The sequence below is a fragment of the Anomaloglossus baeobatrachus genome, chromosome 5, assembly GCF_048569485.1.
Source record: "Anomaloglossus baeobatrachus isolate aAnoBae1 chromosome 5, aAnoBae1.hap1, whole genome shotgun sequence".
NCBI classification, from domain to species: domain Eukaryota; kingdom Metazoa; phylum Chordata; class Amphibia; order Anura; family Aromobatidae; genus Anomaloglossus; species Anomaloglossus baeobatrachus.
This window is the reverse complement of record NC_134357.1, coordinates 386,679,356-386,700,015: the sequence shown is the minus strand read 5'-3', so window position 1 is coordinate 386,700,015 and position 20,660 is coordinate 386,679,356. Positions and strand designations below refer to the sequence as shown.

Below are 20,660 nucleotides of genomic sequence, written 5' to 3'. Positions count from 1 at the left end.
GTGGACGCACATGCCTGTGTGATGCGCACCCTGGGCGCCAGTCGCCTTTCGAGCACGTCACGCGCCACATGACCGCAACTCTGCAGTCAGCGGCCACGTGACACGGAGCGGGCATGGAGACCGGATGTGTATTCCGGTCTCCATGCCAACCCACTCTGTCGGCGAGTCACGCGCAGGAAATGCACAGCGCACACAGACACTGCGTCCCCCAGCGTCAGGCGGCAGCCAAACTCAACCATGTAAGATAGTTATATTAGTTAATCTTAAAACTCGTACTTGAGTATATGTCTGAAAACATTCACATATAAATACATGGATAGTCATAATGTGTTGCCAGCATACAATTTTATATTGACGCTGACATAATATCTCCCATGTCTTATTATATATATGTAAGCATACACATTGTACTTAATGTTGAATGACTACGTCCATCTGCAGTCCAAATATTCTCCAGCTTTTCAATATTCAATTCTTATTCATCCATGTGGCTAACATTGTAGCATTGGGCTTTTTTATCATCAGAGAGAGGGAGAGGGTCCATAGAATTCAACAGAGTGGATGTTTTCTATAGCGTGTGACATTGCTATATGCTAGAGACAAAGGCATAGAGAAAGAACAGGAAATTATATTAAAATCTTATATAATGAAATAAAGTGTGTTAAAATTCGCGCTACACATGCAAAAAGGACCTGAAGCTCAAGGATTCGTTTAGCCCTCTTGGGGCCATGGTGTCAAGCACTACAATCCATTTTGTTTCTTTTTTTAAAAGTTCATTTTTGTAGTTTCCCCCTCTGGCTCCCAAGCTGACATGATCAATGCCTTTTACTTTGAGGCTAGTGGGGTTGCACTTGTGGTAAAGGAAAAAATGTTTTGGTATTGTTTTTAGCTCGCTAGTATCTTTACATCCCTTAGCGTTGATGATATCGCGGATATGCTCCAGAGTTCTCACTCTTAGCTGTCTGGTGGTCATACCAATATATATCATGTTGCATGAACAGCTAGCATGATATATCACCATTTCAGTCTTACACGTGATATTGAATGTAATGGAGTAGTTTTTTGTACCCCCACTGTTCTCAAATGTTGTACATCTCTGCACATATTTACATGCGGAGCAGGTCCCGCATTTGTAACAGCCCCATTTGGGTCCTTTTTGACTGAATGGATTATTGTTCAAAGGGACATAGTGGCTACGGGTTAGTAGATCTTTGAGATTTTTGGATCTGCGCCAAGTCATTGATGGATATAAAGTCAGATGTCTGGCTAGATCTTTGTCTGCCAGCAATATCTGCCAATGTCTCTGAAAAATGGTTTTAATTTCATGCCATCTATTGTTAAACGCTGTGATAAATCTCACAGGTTGTAGATCTCTTCTGTTGTTTCTGTTTTTAGTTGTTAAAAGAGACTCACGATTGCTTTTGGCTGCTCTAATGTATCCTGATCTTATATTTTTAGGTTTATAGCCTCTCTCAGCTAAGTTGTCACTCAGGAGTCTAGCTTGATTTTCAAACTTTCCCGCACTAGAGCAGATTCTCCGCATACGCAGAAATTGCCCTGTTGGTACTGCTTTAATGGTCTGGGGGTGGTGGGAAGAGGACGCATGCAAAAGTGTATTTGTCGCAGTCGATTTTTTAAAAACATCCGTACTCAAATGACCGTCTTCATTTCTCATGATCAGAACGTCCAAGAACTCCACCTTCCAATAGTCATATTTTGATGTTAATTTAATATTTAGATCATTTCTATTCAAATTTTGCAGAAATGTCTCCAGGGATGCCTCAGAACCCTGCCATACAAATAGGACATCATCGATGTACCTGTACCATGAGACCACTGCATCGAACCCCTCTACGGACTGGACAACATCCCGCTCCCACAACCCCAGGAAGAGATTGGCATATGAGGGCGCACAAGTCGCCCCCATTGCCACTCCCTGGAGCTGTAGGTAGTAGCGGTCCTTAAAAACGAAGTAGTTATGAGTTAGAACAAAGTCCAATAACTCCATAACAAATTGAATTAGTTCTCTGTCCATATTAGTCATCCGCAGAAAGGTCCTACATGCAGTGGTCCCATGGTCATGAGCAATAGATGTATATAGCGCCTCTACATCGCATGTAACCAGAATCATATCTGGTTCTAGCTGAATACTGTCGAGGCGCTTGAGTATGTCTGTAGTGTCTCTAATGTGTGAAGGCAGGGTTCCGACACATTCCTGGAGATAAAAGTCAACAAATCTGCATATTTTCTCATTTAAACCCCCAATCCCAGATATTATTGGGCGTCCTGGGGGATTATTTTTATCTTTATGGACTTTTGGTGTTATATAGAAGGTTGGAGTTCTTGGAGATTCTGTCATGAGCCCATCCCTCATTTTAGCTGAGATGATTCCCCTATCAAAGCCTATTTCAATAATCTCATCTAGTATCTTTTTATATGATATAGTAGGATTACTGTCCAATTTCTTATAACTCACTGATGATCTCAGCTGGCGTAGGGCTTCACGCTCATACATATCTGCAGGCCAAATCACAAGGTTACCCCCTTTATCTGCTGGTTTTATTACTATATTCTTCATATTTTTTAATTCTTTAATAGCTTCTCTTTCCTTAAATGTTAAGTTATAGTTTGTTACTTTTTCAGGAATAGAGAGTAGATCTTTTCTTACCAGCTCAACAAAGATGTCCACATTTGGACTCAGTCCATGGGGGGGAAACACTTGTGATCGGCTGTGCAGATATGTAGGAAAACGTGCTCGAGTGCGGTCATCAGGCTCTTGTTGTTCATCAAGTAGACTTTCCAAATCTGAGAGGGCTTGCTGTTCCCTAAAGGTGGAGAAATGTTTATCATCATTAGAGGAGAAAAATTTCTTAAATCTCAGCTTCCTAGCAAATAATTCTAGGTCTTTTACAAGCGTAAAGTGGTCACATTTGGCTGTGGGGGCAAATGTTAGCCCTTTTTCCAAGACATTAATTTGGTTTGTTGTAAGTTTTATATTTGACAAATTGATTACCTTTAATTTGTCTTGGGTTTGTGTCCCCACTTTTTCTGGTTCCTTAGTACCCTTCCGGAACTTCCTGAGGCTATGGCATCGAGTAGGGGGCCATGTTCCGAGACTTCTCCCCTCCCTTGCCGCCTGGCTAAAAAATGCTCGCCACATGCTTCTTCAGAGATACTTGATGTTATCGATGATGATCGTGAATTTCGTCCAGTTTTATTCTTATTTCTCTGATTATTATTGTACCACCTATAGACCTTGTGGTTACGGTAGTCTAATTGATCTCGCTGATATTTTTTAATCTTTCTCTCTTGTACCTCTTTCTCACATTTATTAATCTCAAGATCTATTTCTTTATCAAATTTAGAATGTTCATCAGTGGTAAGTTTTTCTTCAATTTGTATTTTATAGTTATCAATCTCTTTCTCCACTGCTTCAATAGATTTTTTATCCAACCCAATCAATAACTCAATGAGTGTACTTGAGCATTTAGTTAGTGCTTCCTCCCATCTTTCTATGAAAAGGGAATCTGTAATTTCTGTAGTGGGGAAAACTTGTATTCTCAACCCGCGTGGAATAATATTTTTCTGAAGATAATTTTCTAATGACACCTTGTTCCACCATAGGCGGGTACGCTTTTTGAGCAAATCTTTTACCTTGAGCTTCAGGTCCCTAATATTACATGTATCCTGTTCTACGGCACCTCCTTCACCAAAAAGAGATCCTATTTGGTTAATCCATGTTTTATCACGCTTTTTATAATCCATAAAGTTAATGGTTGAGGCGTCTGAAAATACAGAAACATAACAATGTCAAATAACCTATATAAGGCCTCTCATAGTTCTGAAATAGATTCCAATATATTAGATAGCAACCTATAAAGAATCCAGGAATCGTACTTTATATTTATAATATCAAATTTTATTTATACAAAGTGCTCGTGCAAAAATCATATAAAAATTTCATCATACACAGGATAACATTTTTGGTACACTCATTGAGTTATTAATTGGGTTGGATAAAAAATCTATTGAAGCAGTGGAGAAAGAGATTGATAACTATAAAATACAAATTGAAGAAAAACTTACCACTGATGAACATTCTAAATTTGATAAAGAAATAGATCTTGAGATTAATAAATGTGAGAAAGAGGTACAAGAGAGAAAGATTAAAAAATATCAGCGAGATCAATTAGACTACCGTAACCACAAGGTCTATAGGTGGTACAATAATAATCAGAGAAATAAGAATAAAACTGGACGAAATTCACGATCATCATCGATAACATCAAGTATCTCTGAAGAAGCATGTGGCGAGCATTTTTTAGCCAGGCGGCAAGGGAGGGGAGAAGTCTCGGAACATGGCCCCCTACTCGATGCCATAGCCTCAGGAAGTTCCGGAAGGGTACTAAGGAACCAGAAAAAGTGGGGACACAAACCCAAGACAAATTAAAGGTAATCAATTTGTCAAATATAAAACTTACAACAAACCAAATTAATGTCTTGGAAAAAGGGCTAACATTTGCCCCCACAGCCAAATGTGACCACTTTACGCTTGTAAAAGACCTAGAATTATTTGCTAGGAAGCTGAGATTTAAGAAATTTTTCTCCTCTAATGATGATAAACATTTCTCCACCTTTAGGGAACAGCAAGCCCTCTCAGATTTGGAAAGTCTACTTGATGAACAACAAGAGCCTGATGACCGCACTCGAGCACGTTTTCCTACATATCTGCACAGCCGATCACAAGTGTTTCCCCCCCATGGACTGAGTCCAAATGTGGACATCTTTGTTGAGCTGGTAAGAAAAGATCTACTCTCTATTCCTGAAAAAGTAACAAACTATAACTTAACATTTAAGGAAAGAGAAGCTATTAAAGAATTAAAAAATATGAAGAATATAGTAATAAAACCAGCAGATAAAGGGGGTAACCTTGTGATTTGGCCTGCAGATATGTATGAGCGTGAAGCCCTACGCCAGCTGAGATCATCAGTGTGTTATAAGAAATTGGACAGTAATCCTACTATATCATATAAAAAGATACTAGATGAGATTATTGAAATAGGCTTTGATAGGGGAATCATCTCAGCTAAAATGAGGGATGGGCTCATGACAGAATCTCCAAGAACTCCAACCTTCTATATAACACCAAAAGTCCATAAAGATAAAAATAATCCCCCAGGACGCCCAATAATATCTGGGATTGGGGGTTTAAATGAGAAAATATGCAGATTTGTTGACTTTTATCTCCAGGAATGTGTCGGAACCCTGCCTTCACACATTAGAGACACTACAGACATACTCAAGCGCCTCGACAGTATTCAGCTAGAACCAGATATGATTCTGGTTACATGCGATGTAGAGGCGCTATATACATCTATTGCTCATGACCATGGGACCACTGCATGTAGGACCTTTCTGCGGATGACTAATATGGACAGAGAACTAATTCAATTTGTTATGGAGTTATTGGACTTTGTTCTAACTCATAACTACTTCGTTTTTAAGGACCGCTACTACCTACAGCTCCAGGGAGTGGCAATGGGGGCGACTTGTGCGCCCTCATATGCCAATCTCTTCCTGGGGTTGTGGGAGCGGGATGTTGTCCAGTCCGTAGAGGGGTTCGATGCAGTGGTCTCATGGTACAGGTACATCGATGATGTCCTATTTGTATGGCAGGGTTCTGAGGCATCCCTGGAGACATTTCTGCAAAATTTGAATAGAAATGATCTAAATATTAAATTAACATCAAAATATGACTATTGGAAGGTGGAGTTCTTGGACGTTCTGATCATGAGAAATGAAGACGGTCATTTGAGTACGGATGTTTTTAAAAAATCGACTGCGACAAATACACTTTTGCATGCGTCCTCTTCCCACCACCCCCAGACCATTAAAGCAGTACCAACAGGGCAATTTCTGCGTATGCGGAGAATCTGCTCTAGTGCGGGAAAGTTTGAAAATCAAGCTAGACTCCTGAGTGACAACTTAGCTGAGAGAGGCTATAAACCTAAAAATATAAGATCAGGATACATTAGAGCAGCCAAAAGCAATCGTGAGTCTCTTTTAACAACTAAAAACAGAAACAACAGAAGAGATCTACAACCTGTGAGATTTATCACAGCGTTTAACAATAGATGGCATGAAATTAAAACCATTTTTCAGAGACATTGGCAGATATTGCTGGCAGACAAAGATCTAGCCAGACATCTGACTTTATATCCATCAATGACTTGGCGCAGATCCAAAAATCTCAAAGATCTACTAACCCGTAGCCACTATGTCCCTTTGAACAATAATCCATTCAGTCAAAAAGGACCCAAATGGGGCTGTTACAAATGCGGGACCTGCTCCGCATGTAAATATGTGCAGAGATGTACAACATTTGAGAACAGTGGGGGTACAAAAAACTACTCCATTACATTCAATATCACGTGTAAGACTGAAATGGTGATATATCATGCTAGCTGTTCATGCAACATGATATATATTGGTATGACCACCAGACAGCTAAGAGTGAGAACTCTGGAGCATATCCGCGATATCATCAACGCTAAGGGATGTAAAGATACTAGCGAGCTAAAAACAATACCAAAACATTTTTTCCTTTACCACAAGTGCAACCCCACTAGCCTCAAAGTAAAAGGCATTGATCATGTCAGCTTGGGAGCCAGAGGGGGAAACTACAAAAATGAACTTTTAAAAAAAGAAACAAAATGGATTGTAGTGCTTGACACCATGGCCCCAAGAGGGCTAAACGAATCCTTGAGCTTCAGGTCCTTTTTGCATGTGTAGCGCGAATTTTAACACACTTTATTTCATTATATAAGATAATATATATATTATATATATATAATTTCCTGTTCTTTCTCTATGCCTTTGTCTCTAGCATATAGCAATGTCACACGCTATAGAAAACATCCACTCTGTTGAATTCTATGGACCCTCTCCCTCTCTCTGATGATAAAAAAGCCCAATGCTACAATGTTAGCCACATGGATGAATAAGAATTGAATATTGAAAAGCTGGAGAATATTTGGACTGCAGATGGACGTAGTCATTCAACATTAAGTACAATGTGTATGCTTACATATATATAATAAGACATGGGAGATATTATGTCAGCGTCAATATAAAATTGTATGCTGGCAACACATTATGACTATCCATGTATTTATATGTGAATGTTTTCAGACATATGCTCAAGTACGAGTTTTAAGATTAACTAATATAACTATCTTACATGGTTGAGTTTGGCTGCCGCCTGACGCTGGGGGACGCAGTGTCTGTGTGCGCTGTGCATTTCCTGCGCGTGACTCGCCGACAGAGTGGGTTGGCATGGAGACCGGAATACACATCCGGTCTCCATGCCCGCTCCGTGTCACGTGGCCGCTGACTGCAGAGTTGCGGTCATGTGGCGCGTGACGTGCTCGAAAGGCGACTGGCGCCCAGGGTGCGCATCACACAGGCATGTGCGTCCACACACCCGACCGGAGGCGTGCACCTGAACTCAATCATGGACCCTTTATAAAGGGTATATGCTATGGACTGCACATACCTCCTGATGAAACCGGCAGTGCGGTGAAACGCGCGTCGAGGTTGGAGTAGGTGCAAGTTGCGGTGCTGCTGTGGACGCATATTGTGTATAAATGACAACAGGTAACTGGACTGAATTATGGGGCTAAGTAGATAGATGGGGGCAATACTATAGGCACATGCTTGCTACCTTAAACTATTATGGCATGTAAATTATAGTACCCTCTAATCAGTATATATAGTGTCTGTTGACATACCCATATTTTATATAGGGTGTTTATATTTTCATACTAGTATAAAATTTACAACACTGGTATTATATACTATGCATTAGTAGACTATATCCCCATTGGTCCACTCCTGTAAACATATGATATGTCCATTTACACTGGCCGTTACTATACGGGCAGATGCAGCTACTGTAACATTGTGCCACTCCTTATAAGTGCGGCTTGACATCCCTCCCTATATCCCAAAAATGTTATCCTGTGTATGATGAAATTTTTATATGATTTTTGCACGAGCACTTTGTATAAATAAAATTTGATATTATAAATATAAAGTACGATTCCTGGATTCTTTATAGGTTGCTATCTAATATATTGGAATCTATTTCAGAACTATGAGAGGCCTTATATAGGTTATATGATAAATGAACATGCAGATAATAATCTGCCAATATATGTAGGTAGTAAAGTGATGTCATCTAACACTGAATGTTTCACACTCTCTTAGGCCTAAAACACACTTCCGCAAAAAAAACGTACGTGTCTTACGGTCCGTTTTTCGGGTCCGTGTTCCGTTTTTTAGGGGCGTTTCTCCGGTACGTATGGCATCCGTGTGATGGCGTATGCGAGCCGTGTGTGCGTGTGGAATGTCCATATTGACAAAAAATACGTACGTGTGATGTCCGTTTTTAAAGGCCCGCATTCTTACCCAATTAACAATTTTAATCATTCATCATGAGATCCTGGTGTTGTTGTTTGCTTTCTATTGACCTGATAGATTGGAAACAAGTGTTTCAGATTTTGTGATGAAATACGGACACGGACGATACGTGCTGAACACGGACATACTCCGTGTGTGGTCCGTGCAGGCACGGACCCATAGACTAAAGCGGGTCCATGCCGGACAAAAACGGACATGTCGTCCGTGTTGAAAAGCGCACACACGTACTTACGACACGGACACATGTTCCGTGTGATTTTACATACGTGTACCATCTTCCATTGAATAACATGGGTCTCCGTGTGTACGTGTCTCCGGTACGTGCAAATATGTACCGCACACGTACAAATTACACGGATGTGTGTTGCGGGTCTTAAAGGGAACCTAAGAGCTGATACATGCTGGCCAATACACAGGCAACAAGTATCAGACACTGGCTACATGATTTCATACACATAGGTGTCATTCTGAGAAAAATATAGTTTACAAGGAACCAACCGTCAGGATTTTCATATATAAAGTAAAGCCAGTGCTATACTGGCTCTAGGATGGTGAATGTAAGCATACCTTTAGTTCAGAGATTGGATGTTTTATTTCAGAAATATGTAAATGTAAAGTTCCAGCAATGCACTGCGATTTGATTGACAGATGTAACAGGAAGGGAATATGTGGGTCGAATCTTGCTATCTATTCCCGCCCCTGTCTGCCTGCCTGCCCTTCCTCCCCCTTTCACCATCATAGACGTAAATTTTGGCGCAGGTGGACTCACAGGGGTTGTAATAGATAGCAAGACCCACATATTCACTTACTATTGCACCTGTCAATCAAATAGCAGTGCATTTCTGTAACTTTACTTGCACATATTTCAGAAATAAAACATCCAAACTCAGAACAAAAGCTATGCTTATATTCAGCATCCTAGCACTAGTATAGCACTGGCTTTACTTTGTATATGAAAATCCTGCTGATTGGTTCCCTTTAAAAGCTGCCGGGGACTGAGCTGCATGAAATACTAGTCACAGAGGCGAGCCTCCGGCGTATTTTCTCCTCCCGCTTGCCTTTGAGTGACAGGTATGTCCCTACACACACATACGGGGAGAGATCTGTCAGTCACTGGCAGTGGGAGGAGAAAATACTCCGGAGACTCACCTGTCTTACTAGTATCTAGTGCCGGACAGCATAAAGTTGAGAGATGGGATGAGGGGCTCGGAGGCCCGAGTACCAGGGGAGTGGCTGGCCGGCAAATTGAGTGTGACTCCGGTTGCTAATGACGACTACAGTGGAGAACTGGAGTGGATGTCCAAAGGACTGTGTAAAGTGATGTTTGTACCCCTTGAGATGGAAAAAAGTTGTGCCCGCTGCTGGCGAGATGTAAGACTGTTTGTAACTGACCCAAGTAAAGTGAAGCTCATGGTTAAGAAGATTTGTGTCCTTGTGTGGTGTCTGGGGGCACCAGGACCTGCTGTAGTCGGCAGCTGGGAAGAGGTCCTAAAGTTAGAACCAGCCCTGGCCTCTGGCCTGAAAGTAAGTGCCCTGCACCACAAGTCCCAGCAAGCCTTCTCCTGCACTAGAGAGGCGGATGCGGTGTAAAGAACTGACACAGGGCTGCACTGCAGCTGGACAGCAATATCTGTTGCGACTACCACCGCCCATCTAAGGCCCCTTTCACACTTCAGTTTTTTGCCGTCAGTCACAATCCCTTGGCTCGACGGACAAGCTGATGTGGCGGATCCATTTTTCAACGGATCCGACTAGCTGGGGGCTGATAATAAATTGGAGCATGCAGTTTAAAAAAATGGAATCCATCTCTGGATTCCGTCATTTGACGGATTACGATGGGTCCTGCACTTATAGGCTTCCATTCCACCAAACGACGGATGGCGATGGATCCGTCGCTGTCCGATTTTTCGACATAGACAAAAAAATGTTACTTTGGCCGTCGTCTCCGTCCGACGGACAAACAATTTTCAACGGATGAAACGTGAGGCAATCCGTCCCTAATTCAAGTCTATGAGAAAAAAAGGATCCAGCGGCATCAGTCACTGGATCCGTTTTTTCAAAAGTCGATGGATTGTGACTGACAGCAAAAAAACTGATGTGTGAAAGGGGCCTAACATGGCACACGGATGAAAATTAGCTGATCCCTTATCCCTGGTCCCTTAGCTTAGGAGAGAGCTTAGGGTTGGGATGGTGTGAAGGGGCTGAAAGAGTTAAAAGGGAAGTAGGACGGCCCACGGTGTGGATTGGGTTCTAGTCAGACAGGGACACCATGGAGTAGTGAGAAGAAGCTGTGTCTGTGGGAGGTATAGACATAGTGAGAGAAGGCCAGAGTAATTCGGCCAGACCCTCAGGGTCACCTCAGGAAACCCAGATCAAGTGGACAAAGACTACTGTTCAGCAGCCGGGTGCAGAAATAGGCGCGGCCTGGACCTGAAGTTGGGGGCCTTGATTTAATGGACTTTCCAGGTTGCAACTGACTCCAATAGGAGCGGTCTCAGTGTGAGGTAACATAGACCTGGGCGAACGGGTCGTCACAGAGTCAGTAGTGGAGGAACTCTGTCCGGTGGTGAAACGAATCCCTGTGGAGGGGATGTGGATTGATCCATGTGGGACTCCATGAATTCACTAGCTGCCACTGAGGTGTTGCTAGGGGAAACAGACAGTCCTATAGACACTGCAGGAACCTACAGGAGGGAGCGGTGTGCAGGAAAATGTGTAATGAAGCCAAAAAGCAACACGCCTCTAACATTCAAGCCATGTGCCCGCAGTGGATGTAACACGCCTCTAACATTCAAGCCATGTGCCCGCAGTGGATGTAACACGCCTGTAACATAGAAGCCATGTGCCTGCAGTGGATGTAACACACCTGTAACGTAGAAGCCATGTGCCCGCAGTGGATGTAACACGCCTGTAATGTTGAAGCCATGTGCCCGCAGTGGATGTAACACACCTGTAATGTTGAAGTCATGTGCCCGCAGTGGATGTAACACGCCTGTAATGTTGAAGCCATGTGCCCGCAGTGGATGTAACACGCCTGTAATGTTGAAGCCATGTGCCCGCAGTGGATGTAACACCTGTAATGTTGAAGCCATGTGCCCACAGTGGATGTAACACACCTGTAATGTTGAAGTCATGTGCCCGCAGTGGATGTAACACGCCTGTAATGTTGAAGTCATGTGCCCGCAGTGGATGTAACACGCCTGTAACGTAGAAGCCATGTGCCCGCAGTGGATGTAACATGCCTGTAACGTAGAAGCCATGTGCCCGCAGTGGATGTAACATGCCTGTAACGTAGAAGTCATGTGCCCGCAGTGGATGTAACACACCTGTAACGTAGAAGTCATGTGCCCGCAGTGGATGTAACACGCCTGTAATGTTGAAGCCATGTGCCCGCAGTGGATGTAACACGCCTGTAACGTAGAAGCCATGTGCCCGCAGTGGATGTAACACGCCTGTAATGTTGAAGTCATGTGCCCACAGTGGATGTAACACGCCTGTAACGTAGAAGTCATGTGCCCGCAGTGGATGTAACACGCCTGTAATGTTGAAGTCATGTGCCCGCAGTGGATGTAACACGCCTGTAACGTAGAAGCCATGTGCCCGCCGTGGATGTAACACACCTGTAATGTTGAAGCCATGTGCCCGCAGTGGATGTAACATGCCTGTAACGTAGAAGTCATGTGCCCGCAGTGGATGTAACACGCCTGTAATGTTGAAGCCATGTGCCCGCAGTGGATGTAACACGCCTGTAATGTTGAAGCCATGTGCCCGCAGTGGATGTAACACACCTGTAATGTTGAAGCCATGTGCCCACAGTGGATGTAACACACCTGTAATGTTGAAGTCATGTGCCCGCAGTGGATGTAACACGCCTGTAATGTTGAAGTCATGTGCCCGCAGTGGATGTAACACGCCTGTAATGTTGAAGCCATGTGCCCGCAGTGGATGTAACACACCTGTAATGTTGAAGCCATGTGCCCACAGTGGATGTAACACACCTGTAATGTTGAAGTCATGTGCCCGCAGTGGATGTAACACGCCTGTAATGTTGAAGTCATGTGCCCGCAGTGGATGTAACACGCCTGTAACGTAGAAGCCATGTGCCCGCAGTGGATGTAACATGCCTGTAACGTAGAAGCCATGTGCCCGCAGTGGATGTAACATGCCTGTAACGTAGAAGTCATGTGCCCGCAGTGGATGTAACACACCTGTAACGTAGAAGTCATGTGCCCGCAGTGGATGTAACACGCCTGTAATGTTGAAGCCATGTGCCCGCAGTGGATGTAACACGCCTGTAACGTAGAAGCCATGTGCCCGCAGTGGATGTAACACGCCTGTAATGTTGAAGTCATGTGCCCACAGTGGATGTAACACGCCTGTAACGTAGAAGTCATGTGCCCGCAGTGGATGTAACACGCCTGTAATGTTGAAGTCATGTGCCCGCAGTGGATGTAACACGCCTGTAACGTAGAAGCCATGTGCCCGCCGTGGATGTAACACACCTGTAATGTTGAAGCCATGTGCCCGCAGTGGATGTAACATGCCTGTAACGTAGAAGTCATGTGCCCGCAGTGGATGTAACACGCCTGTAATGTTGAAGCCATGTGCCCGCAGTGGATGTAACAGACCTGTAATGTTGAAGTCATGTGCCCGCAGTGGATGTAACACGCCTGTAACGTAGAAGCCATGTGCCCGCAGTGGATGTGACACGCCTGTAACGTAGAAGTCATGTGCCCGCAGTGGATGTAACACACCTGTAATGTTGAAGCCATGTGCCCGCAGTGGATGTGACACGCCTGTAACGTAGAAGTCATGTGCCCGCAGTGGATGTAACACACCTGTAATGTTGAAGTCATGTGCCCGCAGTGGATGTAACACGCCTGTAACGTAGAAGTCATGTGCCCGCAGTGGATGTAACACACCTGTAATGTTGAAGTCATGTGCCCGCAGTGGATGTAACACGCCTGTAATGTTGAAGCCATGTGCCCGCAGTGGATGTAACACGCCTGTAATGTTGAAGCCATGTGCCCGCAGTGGATGTAACACACCTGTAATGTTGAAGTCATGTGCCCGCAGTGGATGTAACACGCCTGTAACGTAGAAGTCATGTGCCCGCAGTGGATGTAACACGCCTGTAATGTTGAAGCCATGTGCCCGCAGTGGATGTAACACGCCTGTAATGTTGAAGCCATGTGCCCGCAGTGGATGTAACACGCCTGTAATGTTGAAGTCATGTGCCCGCAGTGGATGTAACACGCCTGTAATGTTGAAGTCATGTGCCCGCAGTGGATGTAACATGCCTGTAACGTAGAAGCCATGTGCCCGCAGTGGATGTAACACGCCTGTAATGTTGAAGCCATGTGCCCGCAGTGGATGTAACACGCCTGTAACGTAGAAGCCATGTGCCCGCAGTGGATGGGCTCCACAGAAGCTGTGTGAGATATTCAGTAAAGTTATGTTGAACGTTATCCTGGACTTCGTGTGTGAATTTGTCCTGACTAGATGTTGCGGTGTCCCTGGTTGCACTGTGGAGGTGGCAGGAGTGCAGCGAAGTAGAGAGATGCTGCCTGGAAGCAGGGGGTCGCCTCTGCCCACGACTACGGCCCCCTGCCACCCCCACAACACACTCGTCTGTAGCCATCCATAACTTCCAGGACTCCTTGTTCTTCTTTATGCTGAATATTGTACTTACAGCAATTTTTTTTCTTTATTTTACCGCTGGAGTGGTGCTTTAAGATCCTTAAACTTTGTGCAAATGTACCTAGGAGAATTGATTGATACTGTTTTGAATCCAATTGGAGGTCACACAAAATATTGATGTGACATAGATTTCTCTTTTGTTCATTTACTTTGCATTTTATTAAAGGAAACCTATCACCAGATTTGGCAACTATAAGCTGCGGCCTCCAGCAGTGAGCCCTTATATACAGCATTCTAGAATACTGTATATAAGAGCTCAAGCCGCTCTGTAGAATGTACACAACACTTTTATTATACTCACCTAAGGGGCGGTCCAGTCCGATGGGTGTTGTTGCTCACCAGTCAGGCGCCTCCTTTTTGCTGCGATAGCCGTGCTCCTTCTACCCAGCCCCTAGTGAGGATGACGTGTCCTACGTCATCCATACAGGCAGGAATCGCGGTCCTGTGCAGGCGCACATTGATGTGCCCTTTCCTTGTGCCTGCGCCTTACAGTACTTTGATCTGTTCTCATCAGGGCAAATCAAGGTGCACCTGCGCAGGAGCACAATGTCGGCCTGTGTGGATGACGTAGGACGCGTCATCCATACAAGGCTCAGAAGAAGGAGGACGACAATCACAGCAGAGAGGAGGTGCTGGACTGGAGAGCAGCGACACCCATCTGACTGGACCGCCCCCTAGGTGAGTATAATAAAGGTGTTTTTTATGCTCTACAGAGCAACCTGGGCTCTTATATACAGTACTAGAAGGTGGCCCGATTCTACGCATCGGGTATTCTAGAATTTACGTATTGTGTAGTTGTATGATTTTTGTTATATATATACTGAATATAGATGTTGTTGTGTGTAGTTACCAAGTGTTTGTGTAGGTGCTGTACATGTTCTGGGTGTGGCAGGGGGTGAGAGCAGTGTTGCGTGTGTTGCATTGTTTGTGGAGCGCTGTGTGTCTGTAGCGTTGTGTGTGTGTGTTGCGCGGTTTGTGTGGGTGTGGGGTGTGTGTGTGTGTGTTTTGGGGGGAGGTATGTTTTGTGCAATGTGTGTGTTGTGCGGTATGTGCGTATATTTGTGTGTGCGGTGTTGTCTGTGTGTGTGGGTGTCTGTGTAGGGCAGTGTTTGTGGTTCCCAGTGTGTGTGTGGTGTGTTGTGCAGTGCGTGTGTGGCGGTGTGTGTGTGTGTATGTGTGTGTATTGGGGGGAGGTGTGCACCCCCCGTTGTGCTCCATCCCCCCATGCTGTGCACCCCCCATCGTGCTCCATCCCCCATGCTGCGCACCCCCCATCATGCTCCATCCCCCATGCTGCGCACCCCCCATCGTGCTCCATCCACCATGCTGCACACTCCCCATCGTGCTCCATCCCCCATGCTGCGCACTCCCCATCGTGCTCCATCCCCCATGCTGCGCACTCCCCATCGTGCTCCATCCCCCATGCTGCGCATTCCCAAACGTGCTCCATCCCCCATGCTGCGCACTCCACATCGTGCTCCATCCCCCATGCTGCACACTCCCCATCGTGCTCCATCCCCCATGCTGCGCACTCCCCATCGTGCTCTATCCCCCATGCTGCGCACTCCCAAACGTGCTCCATCCCCCATGCTGCGCACCCCCCATCATGCTCCATCCACCATGCTGCGCACCCCCAAACGTGCTCCATCCCCCTTGCTGCGCACCCCCCATCATGCTCCATCCACCATGCTGCGCACCCCCCATCGTGCTCCATCCCCCATGCTGCGCACTCCCCATCATGCTCCACCCCCCATGCTGCGCACCCCCCATCATGCTCCATCCCCCATGCTGCGCACTCCACATCGTGCTCCATCCCCCATGCTGCGCACCCCCCATCGTGCTCCATCCCCCATGCTGCGCACTCCCCATCGGGCTCCATCCCCCATGCTGCGCACTCCCCATCGGGCTCCATCCCCCATGCTGCGCACTCCCCATCATGCTCCACAGTCACACATCAGACAGTATACATGCACACATCTGATCGCATACACTCACACACACACACACCACTTCTCCCTGTGCCCACCGGTGGGCGGTCCCAGCAGCTGTGCTGCACGCCGTGCTCCTCTGCCGACACTCACAGATCCGATCGCATACACTCACTCACACACACACACACACACACATCAGAACACACTCACACACACCCGATCGCATACACTCACACACACACACACACACACACACACTGACGATATCGCACATACGCGCTCACACAATCACAACATCCGGAGATACCACATGCTTCCGGCCATGTGATCCTCCGGCAGGTCCTGGAAGGTCACTGCACAGTATCGCCGCCGAGAAGCAAGCGATATCACGGGATGTTGTGAGTGTGTGGATGCGATCTGATGTGTGTGTGAGGTGTGTGTGAGAGTGAGTGTGATCTGATGTGTGTGTGTGTGTGTCTGTTCTTATGTGTGTGCGTGTGTGTGTGTTCCGCCGCTGCAGGGAGTCAGTTCGACGAATGCGTGCGGGGGGCGGGGCCAGAGCGAGCGTGCAATGCGTGAGGGGGGCGGGGCGTGGCCGAGTTGCCAATGCGTGCAGGGGGCCGGGGCAAGAGGCCAATCCGTGTGAGGGGGCGGAGCCGAGGCAAGCGGCCAATCCGTGCGGGGGGGCGGGGCCATGGTGAGCCCAGCGGCCAATCCGCTGTTTGTCACCGTAAGGACACAATTTTGGAGCAAGACAGACAGACAGACAGACAGAATAAGGCAATTATATATATATAGATTCTACAATGCTATATATAAGGGCTGGACTGGTGGTGGCCACAACTTATAGGGGCTAAATCTGGTGACAGGTTCCCTTTTAATTGCTAAAATAATCTATTAACACTCCCCTTTTTTTTTTATAAAGCATTCTTCCTTTTCAGCATTTTTTCCAAACCTGCCTAAAAGCTTTCCACTGTATATATCTCTACATATCTCAGAATTATTGGGCTTTGACCACATATACATAGTTTAGTACACACATGCAGGATCCAGCTGCATTGCAGTGCGATTTTTGGCAGGGTATGCTGACTCCTAAAGTATTAATTATATATTATGTGCTATGTACATCAACACCGGCATACAGAAAAGACATTCCTATTCCACTGTTCATAAACCTCGCTTCTCCGCTTCATCAAGTAACATATGTACCAAAACAGACCAAGTATAAGTCAGTGATGTACAACCTGACTACACGGTTAGATGTGTATTTAATGATCATCGACAACAGACGTTATTCTCCACATCCAGCTTGTGAAAGATGATGTCGATTCAGATGTTTTACAGGTATACCCATTACCACTTTACATATATTCATTCGCTTTTACTGCCTTTCATTTCATAAGTGGATTTTATTACCAGTGAGATCAGGCACATCTGTCAATCGTATAACATCTAGGTGAATTCTTATTAGGAGGTAACCAGAAAATCTTCCCACCATGAAATCCAGTGTTCGTCACCTTTAAAGAAGTTGTCTCATGAAGATGGTAGACCTTTTCAAATGAAACTTGGTTGGTAATCATGTGTCAAGTGGCTTTACACGCTACGATATCGTTAATGAATTATCGTCGGGGTCACGTTGTTTGTGACGCACATCCGGCATCATTAACGATATCGCAGTGTGTGACACTTTTGTGCGACCTAAAACGATCGCAAAAGCGGCAAAAATCGTTTGCCGCGGAGAGGCCGTCCTAAAACAAAAAATCGTTCTCTTCTAATTAACGATGTTGTTCGTCGTTCCTGCGGCAGCAGACATCGCTGTGTGTGACACCGCAGGAGCGAGGAACATCTCCAGTCCTTACCTGTCTCCACCGGCAATGCGGAAGGAAGGAGGTGGGCGGGATGTTACGTCCCGCTCATCTCCGCCCCTCCACTTCTATTGGACGCCTGCCGTGTGATCTCGCTGTGACACCGCACGACCCGCCCCCTTAGAAAGGAGGAAGATCGCCGGCCAGAGCGACGTCCCAGGGCAGGTGAGTGCGTGTGACGGGGTTAAGCGAGGTTGTGCGCGACGGGCAGCGATTTGCCCGTGTCGCACAAACTATGGGGGCGGGGACGCACGCTAGCGATATCGGTACCGATATCGCAGCATATAAAGCCCGCTTCAATCTTCAGAAAGTGGGTGACTTGGTGTTGTCACAGGGAGAAATTGCAGCTAGCTAAGAATACATGACCATTGTGGAGACACGGGGCTCAGTGGGTGCTCTCGTCCACCAAAACCCGCCGCCTTTAGAAAGACAGCGTGGCTCAGGGCTCATCCCAACTGAACGCCAGCCTCCTTAACCGTGGGCGTAACACTACTCAGACAACACAGGGTGAGGGAACCACAATAATTAGACTTTATTGGATCCCCAAACAATTAACGGCACATAACACATAACCAGCAAAACACACAAATGTAACAGGCAACAGAGTCTCACCCTTCCGCTGGCTCACCAGGGATTTAGAATGACCATGCCTCACAGGTTCCACGCTGTCTGAGGTCTGCAAAGTCTGTAACAGGTGACTGAACTGTCCCAACCTGAGTGTCCTCCTTAGGTAGTCCTGGTTTGATGTTACAATCCTGGCAGCCGGAGTCGAAATCCCTAGGCTGTGGATATGGTCTCCAACTGGATCCGGAGTCCCTAGATTGAAGCCATAAGATGTCCTGATCCTCCAGTCAGCTCCAAAGAGCTTAGACTGGATCCATCAACCATCATCAACAACCCCTGGTGGCTTAAAGAAGTCCCTTTTATAGCCACAGCCTTCCACTTAGATACACTGCGTCCTCATCGATTGGTTGGACAAGATCACCTCTCCCATTGGATGAATCTCAAGCTGCATAGACAATGTTCATTTAAATGATATGGGTAGAAAGATTGAGGGTGTACATGTAAACTGGGAGTCACCGACTAGACAATGGCTACTAAGGTAATTACATTATCAATACACAACTACAATACAATGGTTACTGGAAATGTCTGGAGAACAATACGTCTAGCTTTCAGTGGCCAACACAATTACATTGAGTCAACAAGAGTCTTGTAAAAACAATGAGGGACTTCTCCCCCATCTATAGACAATCTATCATGCTGTCTGGCTGGATTTTAAGAAACTTTAACCCATGAGAGTCCATGTTGTCACAACCATATAATAGCCGTCTATGATCAAACTGAGCATAGGCCCAGTTCTCAGCCTCATGTTCTATTACTTAGCTTAGCTTAGTAAAGGAAGTTCAACTGTTGGATCCCCCACGTCCTACGTTTGTAGAAAATGGAGTCATTGTGCCAAATCTTTAGTGTACTTACTACAACTCTGTCACTCCGTATACATCAAATGTCAAGTGGTTGTTCAGGCTTAGAGCGCAAGTCTCTATGTGACTGCAGACTTGAGAATCCGCAGTGAGCGCACTGTCAGGATCTTCCAGTGCGAGTGGCGCAAGTGGGCAGTCATATAACCGCAAATACACGATTTGCATACTTCCAGCCACACTCCGACTAGACATGTCTGGCTATACTCAATTTACTTGTATTGAGCAAAGCCACACATGTCTAGTTGGCATGTGACTGCATATATGTGCGAATGACATACTTGTGGTCACGCGCCTGCTCCCAGCACCTGCAATGGTGAATCGTGACAACGTGCACAGTGTGAGGATTCACACGTCTGCAGTCACATAGAGTGGACAACTCCTTTAAAGATAATTTGGGACAAATTACAACAGCACAATATTCGTAGCAGTTCTCTACATTTCCCGATTTTAGAGAAAAGACTGAGACCAATGTGCCAAATGTCTGAAGACAATGCACAATTGTTTTGTTCAAATTACATTTCTAGGGACCACGGGGGAAGACTATTCTCCTTATGGAGACCTGAAAAACCAGTCTGGCTGTCAGTGGTAAGGGGACTTATAGCTGCAGTGCCCCTCTGGGAATTATTCAAATTGTCTCTCCAGGAAAGGAGACAAACTCTAGTGCCACCTATTGGAAGTAGCAATCCTAAAAGTCAAACATTTTTAGGCACATTTATTGTTATATCATATATTCTTTTTCACATCAGATGGTTAACCAATTGCCTTTTCTCATCATTTTATGTTTTAATATGTAATAAATGGCGTAAAATATTGATAAATTTGACTTAGGAATTTACAATTAAAAGTCGTAATTTCTGAAAAAGTTTTGTCGCATATGCCACTTTGTTTTCTGCAATCACAAAGTTATCATATATGCATATGAGCAAAACTATTAATAAAAATTCACATCGCAGCAGCATTGATATGCAATAGATAAATAATTAAGAGCAGAGATGAATCCTTTTCTCCTTTTGTTAAAATGAATAATGAATCAAGGTTAAGAAGACAGAAAACTCAAGATTGCTGGAAAACCTTAACAATAGCTCCTCGGCTTCAGTCAGGGTATAGAAATAAATAGATTAGAGATTATCTAGACCTTATGCTTACTGGTTTTAATGCAAATCAATGTCGGCAGCAATACGTAAACTGAGGAAACTCTC

At 45.3% G+C, this 20,660-nt stretch overlaps 1 protein-coding gene and 2 long non-coding RNA genes across 17 annotated transcripts in view; 2 read left to right on the top strand and 1 right to left on the bottom strand.

Annotated features, from left to right (window-relative positions):
- The window catches only part of SRCIN1 (SRC kinase signaling inhibitor 1), a 728,586-nt gene that overhangs the window by 328,467 nt on the left and 379,459 nt on the right, over positions 1-20,660 (top strand). The gene's annotated exons all lie outside the window — the stretch shown is intronic.
- LOC142310170 (uncharacterized) lies at positions 457-3,203 on the bottom strand. Its single transcript, XR_012754097.1, has 3 exons — positions 3,014-3,203; positions 2,669-2,825; positions 457-593 (listed from the first exon to the last, which is right to left on the bottom strand). It is a non-coding gene; the product is annotated as an uncharacterized LOC142310170 (long non-coding RNA).
- Positions 4,263-7,023, top strand: LOC142310166 (uncharacterized). Its single transcript, XR_012754096.1, has 3 exons — positions 4,263-4,452; positions 4,641-4,797; positions 6,887-7,023. It is a non-coding gene; the product is annotated as an uncharacterized LOC142310166 (long non-coding RNA).